This window comes from Ovis canadensis, chromosome 13 (assembly GCF_042477335.2).
Source record: "Ovis canadensis isolate MfBH-ARS-UI-01 breed Bighorn chromosome 13, ARS-UI_OviCan_v2, whole genome shotgun sequence".
NCBI lineage: Eukaryota > Metazoa > Chordata > Mammalia > Artiodactyla > Bovidae > Ovis > Ovis canadensis.
This window is the reverse complement of record NC_091257.1, coordinates 85,662,292-85,670,845: the sequence shown is the minus strand read 5'-3', so window position 1 is coordinate 85,670,845 and position 8,554 is coordinate 85,662,292. Positions and strand designations below refer to the sequence as shown.

The window sequence follows — 8,554 nt, the reverse complement described above, 5'->3', positions numbered from 1 at the left end:
CTTAGCTGCCTCGAGGCATGTGGAATCTTCCCGGACCAGGGATCCAACACGTGTCTTCTGCATTGACTGGCTGGTTCTTCAACCACTGGACCACCAAGGACGTCCAGAAATGTTATGTGAAGAATTTCACCTCCTTCCTGGTTGAGGTGCCTATCACTGGTCATCATCCGCCTTGGGATTTACAATCTTCCTCAAGGATAAAGACACCCTGGACTGCTTGTTTGAGATCAAATAACTTCTCAGGCCTTAACATGACCATATTGAATGAGGATTTCCAGAGGAGAGGACTGTGGCCATCTGTGTATTTAGCAAGTTTCCCAGGAAATTCGTTTGTTCTGTTATTTGCAGCTGAAAGTATTGTAAGCACCACCCTGGACTCTACTTTAGGTTCTGACACTTAATCATGCTACGATTCCTCTTCCTTCACTGTGAAATAGGCAGGCCCCCCTGGTAGAGTTGTGGTAATGATGAGAAATTGTACCAATTAAGATTAGATTTACCTGTTTATAACACAAACAAGGTAATACTGGCTTACACAAAATGGGTTTATTTTCCTCTCAGGTTGAAGTTGGAGCTAAGAAACCGAGAACTGGTATGAGGCCTCTAATGATTAGGGACACAGACTCTTGCTGTCTGTCTTTTGATACGCCATGTCTTTATTAACATATTGCCTCTTGGCACAAAATAGGTGTTAAGGCTACAGCCATTTTGTCTATAGTCCCTGCAAGAAGGAAGGGAAAAAGGGATGCACCTCCTAGTCAAGTCAGATCCCCTTAAGAAGCATTTCTGGCAGATCTTCATAATATTCCTGTTTATACTGCATGACCAGGAGTCTTGCAATATAGTCACAGAGCCACACCTAGTTGCAAGGGAGGCTAGGAACTAAAATCCTTTCATTCAGAATCAGGTCTTTGTCACCCCCAAATAAATCAGGCTTCAGCTACTTGAAAAGAAAGAAGATTAACAAAAACTGGCTGCCGCAAAAAATGTTCTTTCTGTCGCAGGGAGCTGGAGACACCAGCCCCTGTGCTCTGAAATCCATTGGCCATGCCTCCCAGGGGCTGCCCCAATCCATGGCTGAGTTCAGTGGCATGCAAAGTCAGACCCAGTCCTGAGACAAGGGGCTCCTTTATTGGCTAACTTTGGTTCAAGGAGGCCCTACAGCTTTGCCAAACCTTCATTAGACTGAATCTTCCTGAAACTGCAGGGCCGTCTGGGACACTTGCCCCACCTTCTCTTCTTCACTTGGGGTCTGATGGCCCTTCTGACCTTTTCTAACTCCCGCCCAGGTGCTTCCCCCAGTAAAACCCTTGCACAGTTAACTCCAGCTTGGTGTCTGCTTCTTGATGGACCTGGACTAACAAAATTAGCACGGCAATTCTCAGGCTGTCGCACAGATTTAATTAATGCACGTAGCAGCTGCCTAACTCGGGGATGAGCATGTAGTAGGCACTCAATAAATAATGGCTGTGTGGTGATAATGCTGGTGTAGGTGGAGAAGGGCGACGAAGTGGGGGAGGACGAAGAGGCGAACTGCTACTGCTGCCAAGTCGCTTCAGCTGTGTCCGACTCTGTGCGACCCCGTAGACGGCAGCCCGGAGCTAACAACGGAGAAAGGAGTGTTTACAAATTGGTGGGACAAGAATCTGAAGCAATCACTCTGTTTCAATCTTCTCCACCCCCAGAAAATTTCTATTATAGTACAATCTGGTTAAAATCAGCACCAAACAGACTTCCCTGGTGGCTCAGCGGTTAAGGATCCGTCTTACAATGGGGGGCGGGCAGACAGGTTCAATCCCTGGTCCGAGAAGATCCCACAGGCCATGGGGCAACTAAGCCCGTGCATCACAACTACTGAGCCTGCAAGCTCTAGAGCCCATGCTCCACAAAAAGAGAAGCCACCACAATGAGAAGCCTGCGCACCACAGCTGGAGAGCAGCCTTGGCTTACCGACACTAGAGAAAGACCTTGAGCAGCAGCAAAGGCCCAGCAGAGCCCAAAAAACGATCAGCACCAAAGTCAGTATGAAAGGGACAAAACAGACCCTAGATAGTGGTCATCTTAGGGGGACTGAACTGTTTTTACTGAGCATCAGCCAATTCGAGACATTTTTATACCAAAAAAAAAAAAAAAAAGGAGGGGAGAAATAGGGCAAGCCCTAAGACAAAATTGCACAAAATAAACCCAATGCCCTGAGCAATTCTGGTTCTCATGGAGAAACTGCGACCAGAAATTACTTCTTGTAATGACCTAAGAGGGCTTCCCCGGTGGCGCTAGCGGTAAAGAACCCGCTTGCCAATGCAATAGACAAGAGACAAGGGTTCAGTCCCTGGGTTGGAGAGACCCCTTGGAAGGGGGCATGGCAACCCACTCCGGTATTTTTACCTGGAGAATCTTATGGACAGAGGAGCCTGGCGGACTACAGTCCATAAGGTCGCAAAGAGTCGGACACAACTGAAGCAACTTAGCACAGCACAGCACAAGGACCTAGGAACACTATTCCCATGAGAAAGTTTTCAGCATAAAAGTTAAAGCACATGCAAGTCTCTGCTGCTGCTACTGCTGCTAAGTCGCTTCAGTCGTGTCCGACTCTGTGTGACCCCAGAGACAGCAGCCCACCAGGCTCCCCTATCCCTGGGATTCCCAAGGCAAGAACACTGGAGTGGGTTGCCATTTCCTTCCCCAATGCATGAAAGTGAAAAGTGAAAGTGAAGTTGCTCAGTCGTGTCTGACTCTTAGCGACCCCATGGACGTAGCCCACCAGACTCCTCCATCCACGGGATTTTCCAGGCAAGAGTACTGGAGTGGGGTGCCATTGCCTTCTCTGTGCAAGTCTCTACAAAAATAATAAAGAATTTCAAGGCAATGAGATAGTGAGGAAGGACTTCCCCAGAGGTCCAGCGGTTAAGAATCTGCCTGCCAATGCAGGGGACACAGGTTCGATTCCTGGGCCGGCAAGATTCCACTTGCCGCAGAGCAAACTATGGCTGTGCACGACTACTGCTGAGTCTGAGTTCTAGAGCCCTGGAGCTGCAACAGGAGAAGCAACAGTGAGAAGCCCGTGCACCGCAACGAGAGAGCAGCCCCTGCTACAACCTGAGAAAAGCCCTCGGACAGCAATGAAGACCCTGCGCAGCCAAAAATAAAATCAATTAATTAAAAAGAGGTGGGGAAAAAAAAAAAAAGACAGGGAAAGCACAATGAGGGAGAAAGGTGGATGTAACCTGTATAGGACACAAAAGTTCCAGAGACATTGTATACTCGGCACGTGGTAGAACCTCAGTTCATGATGGTTGCCCAGATAACTGAATGGCTCTCCCAAGGTTATAGTTCATCATTCATTCATACATCGAAGAAAGATGTGTAGAAAGCCTACGATGTGCCAGGCCCTGTGCTAGGCCCTGAGGGTGCCACAGTGAACAGGACAGTTGAGGTCCTCGTCTTTACCATCCTCTTGCAGAGACGTCTCCTTTGTAGACATTTTATGTGAATCCTTCTACCTCTGTCTTTCCACAAACACAGCCTGAATTGGTGCCCATGTCTATCAGATTTAAAGCCTATTCATTTCTCCTAAAATATTTTCTTTGTCTCTGAAACCGAGCTGAACCACCCATGTAAAATGATCCATGATGCCACCCTGGGTGTCCATTAAATAACTCTGTATTAGTTATCTACTGCTGTGTAACCAGTTAACCTCCCAAATTAGCAGCTTAAAATAATATTCATTTTCTCACAGAGCTAAGGGCTGACTTAGCTTGCTGGTCTGACTCTCCCCAAACTCCACCCAAATCCCAGTGGGGGAGAGGGAGTGCGTGCAAATTCCACAGTTTGAAAATACAAAGGCACACAGAAATAAATTCACTCTGTCCTGGAAACCCAGTGTTTGAACCCCAGAGAACTAACTGCCTGTCCTCAATCCTACTTTAGCATCACACCATAGGCCTGCAAAGAAGGACATCACAGAAGTGTGAGGGGGACCACTGACCAAAACCACCTGCCCTGGCTAGGCATCACTGTAACTGGCATGAGTTACAATATGCTGCAACAGGAGGTCCTCGTAAGGAATGCAAAGCGAGCTACCACCAACCGGAAGAATTCGGGAAAGGGCAAAAAGAGAGAGGGGCTATCAGTCCTATGTCCCACCAACCTCCCAGAATCCTTCTCACTGGAATCTATCTTGGCTAAGCAACGCGAGCACCATCAGGAAGGACCATGAGTCAGATGATTGGCCAGAGACAACCCCAAACTGACCCCATCACCATAAAACCTGAAACTTCGAGTCGCATGGCAGAGCAGCTCTGGGCTCCCTTACCCTGCTGCTCTCCACCCGAGCGTCCCTTCCCAATAAAGTCTTTTGCTTTGTCATTACGTGGATCTCCTTGGACAATTCATTTCCGAGTGTTAGACAAGAGCCCACTCTTGGCCCCTGGAAGGGGGTCCCTTTCCCTACAACAGAAGCTGTTAGTCGGTGTCCTCAGTACTTTAGTCAGTCAGTGTCTTCTCTTCTATAACTGTTTTATTTTTCTCACGTAAAATCTGGGATTTTATGACCATTCATGTTTCCCTCTTTACTTTGGCTATGGGGAAGCTCAGAGTCAACCACATAAGCCTCAGCTGGCGTCCACCTCCTTGAGTTAATGTCACCCTAAAGTTATCGCTTCTACTTATTCTATATCCCCTCAAATTTTCATTTTATTCTTTTGTGTATTTTGTGCTTTTATAATTCCTCTCAAAGCTTTTGTGAATTGGAGTATAAATACATAAAATTAAAAGTTTGTGCATCTAAAGTCTGGTTACTTGCACACATGTGCCATCTAGTGGCGAGAGGGATAACTGCCAGACTAGAAACCTCCCTGTTCTTTCAGGGAAGTGCGAAGGGCTGGCAGGTGGGATGGGAGAAGATGGAGACTAGAACGATTCTCTGTGCTTTGTCAGGGAAGTGAAACTGCTGGGGATTAAAGAGACTCCAGGCAGGGTAAAGGAGCAGGTGACTCATTGGCTGGTAATCGATACGATTTACTTGAATATGAAGAAGCCAAAAAAGTGCGAAGATTTAGCAAATGAGGAATGCACTGGAAGGGGAAGGGTTAAGTGAAAGGTGTTAGAAAAACTAAACCATGAAAAAAATACCTGATTCAGGCAGATCTCTTGGGAGGTACTTAATGTGAGTTGACCGCAAACGCGACCAGCCATTTTTTAAGCATTCACATTAACCACAGGAAGAAGCTTAGAGTCTACAATGTTTTCATTTTACTCAGGAGAAAACTGGGGCCCAGAGACACTGAACACCTTGTTTAAAATCATACAGCTTTTCACTTGCAGCTCTAGGATGACTCCGAATCTAGTCCTCTTTCTCCAGAATGACATTGCCCTTAATCATACGTAGTAGGTGCTTTTATTTTGCACACAGGGTCTCAAAATAGAAAATCAGATTCTCACCCCAAATGCCTGGATCCAGCATGTTTCCAAGGAATTATTACTCACTGGTTTTTCAGTTGCCCCTTGACACGCCCACAAAGGGTCAGGATGGAAGAGGTGGTTTATGAAACACTGGTGTCACTAACCTCCACTGGATGGCAAAGGCCACTAGTCCACGACGATAGGGAGGGATCCTATCCTAGAAGGTAAGTTCATCCATCCATAGTGTTGACCAGCATCTGCTCTGGGCAGGATGCTGAAGTGGCAAGGTCGCAAGGCACTGGCCGTATCTGGACGCCATATATATTCCATCTGTCTGTACCCTATGTGTGTTCTTGCACATGGCTCGAGCTGCCGGCTAAGGAATAGCATAGTTACCGCTAAGGATCTGGAGAGCCCCGTGAAGACTTAGCCCAAGGGTCTGTAGTCTGAGGCTGAACTGTTTTTCAAATAGTCTAGAGTCAAGGCCCACCGGGGAAAACTGGAACTACTGTCTGAGCAGAATTTGAGACATTATTTTATCAGACAGGGCCTATATAGAAGAATTTAATCATCACAGAGTTCTACTAGACAGTACCAGCCCTTTCCTGGATTTTCTGCATCTTGCCAGTTCTTCCCCACCCTTCAGATACTGAGATAAGCAGAGAGTGATATGAGTCACTGGTATCTGGAAGGGGCAGAACCCCACTGGCTGTGCCATACCTGATATTGTAGAGGTACAAATGACCCACCTGAGATAGACGGCACTTAAGAGGTCAGCTCCTTAAGCTTTTCAGAAGTCTATAATGGCAACCCACTCCAGTATTCTTGCCTGGAGAATCCCATGGATGGAGGAGCCTGGAGGGCTACAGTCCACGGGGTCACAAAGAGTCGGACACGACTGATCGACTTCACTTTTCACTATACTTAGTAAAAGATGCCAGAATGGGGGCATGAAGGGAGTATTAGGGGCCCTCGACTTTTTTTTTTAATGTGAAGCACTTTTTAAGTCTTTATTGAATTTTTTTACAATAGTGCTTCTGCTTTATATTTTGGGTGTTTTTTTGTTTGGGTTTTTTTCTTTTGGGGGGGCGGGGGGGGGGTCGGGGTGGGGAATTGTTTGTTTTGTTTTGGCCGTGAGGCATCTCAGCTCCCCAGACTGGGGGTTGAACCCACATCCCCTACATTAGAAGGTGACATCTTAACCACTGGACCACCAGGGAAGCCCCTGGCCTCAACCATTAAGGTCAGAAACATGTAGGTTCCAGTCCTCTCAGGTTTGAGACAAGAATCAGAATTAGTTCCAACCGTACTGAGTTCTTACTACACTACAGAACTCAGCTGAGTAGTCTGGTCAAGTTAACAACCTTTATCCACCACACCCTCAGTTTTCCCTTCCAATAAGATGAGCACAGTATCCCAGCAAGCTGGGCAGCAGGAACATCCTGCAAGGCAGAAACAGGAAGGCTAGGGGAGGGTCGTGGTCGTCCAGAACAGGGGTAGCTATCCGCTGAGGAAAGTGGGAAGCCCCGCGGGCGCCCCCTGAGGGCGACAAGTCGGTGCTCGCGGCAAGTCCCAAGATAAAATAGGTCCCCCACACGCCGGACGCCATGACTCTTTGCACCACTTAAAAGTGTCCGATGAGAAGCAAGAGCGGGGAAATAATGTAGGGCCGTCATCATGTTTCTTTTGAAACAGCGCCCCCAACTTCTCAGATTTGCTTGATCGAAACCTAAGCTTGGAAAACTCTCAGGACTACACTGTAGAAGGGACATTCCCGCTGGTGATAACCCGGAGGTAGAAGCATTGACGCTCGGGCGCGGCGCCGCCTGGAGGTGGGGCGGGGCCGGTGTGGAAAGCCCACCCGGTCCCTCCGCTTCCCTCCGGAGTTTCCACCGCACCCGCGACCCCCAAGGGCCGGGGAGGCTCGAGCTCCCTCTTGAACGTGGAAGGGCTCGACTTCAAGTTACTGCGCTTCCCAGGGGCCTCTGTGCAAAGAGGGCGGCCCGGCGGCAGCTCGCTGCCCCCGCCTCCACAGCGCGGGATATTTTAATACCGGGAGGTCTCGCCCTCCTGGGGCCGCGCCTGCCGAGGCCCCCCAAAGACAGAGAGGGAGCTCGATACCCCCACTCCACCCCCCGTAGGAATAAAGCAGAAAGAAATCAGCGTCGCAAGACCCTCTGGGAAACGTAGTTTCCGAAATATCTCTGGGCAACAGTCGGAGGGAGGCCGCGAGGCTTTGGCAGCCAGTTAGCGCCGGGCTTGGGGCTTGTCACGTGGCCCGCGTGGTCAGCTGCTCTGGGGGCTGGGCTAGGCTGCAGGAGGGGGCGTCTCGAGCTGTGGGCAGAGCTGCTGCGGCCGTCTGGACTTCGGGACTGGCGTCCTCAGCACTCCCCGAGCCGTCCCGGCTGGCCAATGACAGCGCTGACTTCATTTGCATGTATTTGAACTTGGCTCTAGGGGACTCTGCAGTGTTCATCTCCTACCTTGGCCTCTGCAGCTGCCAAACTGAGACACTGGAGTTGCTGCTTCAAAGCTTTCCTGAATAAATCATTCATCAGTGATTGGATGATGAATCAGTTTTCGCCGCATCTTTTCTATGCGCTGTTCTCATTCGGCCACTTTTGTCTTCACCGATGACCTTGTCTCCTCGGAAACTTAAGTCCCAGGACCCGCCTGTTTCTCATTATCGGGCCCCTCCCATTTCATTTTTTTCCCTACCCAGCCTAGATCCTGCCCCGCTGTTGCGTGCTTCTGTGATATCAGACCGTCAGTTAATACAATCGCCCGCTTTGGGTTTGCTAGGTGCTCCTGGAGTGGGGAAAAGATACATCACTAACTTCACAGGTTGATGCCACTGGAATCAAGATCTCAGACGTCATCTAAGGCCTACACCTAGTGCATTGGGACCGCGCTGGGAGGCCAGAAAAAACAGGCCGATAATTTGCCGCTGAAACCTCTGGTGGGAGTACAAGGTTTTAGAACGGCTAGCTTTGTTGCATCCACCTCGTGTTTGTCGTATTACAACCTGAGAATGAAGTGTAGAGCAAAGCAACGTATTAGTGATGAGAATATTCTAGAATAGTGCGTTGGTGAAAAAGTAGAATTACTAAAAGTCTCCAGCAAATGTTAAATAACATAAGGAATGAAATGAGAA

General features: G+C 48.7%; 1 long non-coding RNA gene across 1 annotated transcript; it reads right to left on the bottom strand.

The window, feature by feature from the left end:
- Nucleotides 1-630: 630 nt before the first annotated feature.
- On the bottom strand, nucleotides 631-8,075 carry LOC138417922 (uncharacterized). The gene is made up of 2 exons (XR_011248340.1): nucleotides 7,884-8,075; nucleotides 631-1,601 (listed from the first exon to the last, which is right to left on the bottom strand). It is a non-coding gene; the product is annotated as an uncharacterized lncRNA (long non-coding RNA).
- Between the last annotated feature and the right edge of the window lie 479 nt (nucleotides 8,076-8,554).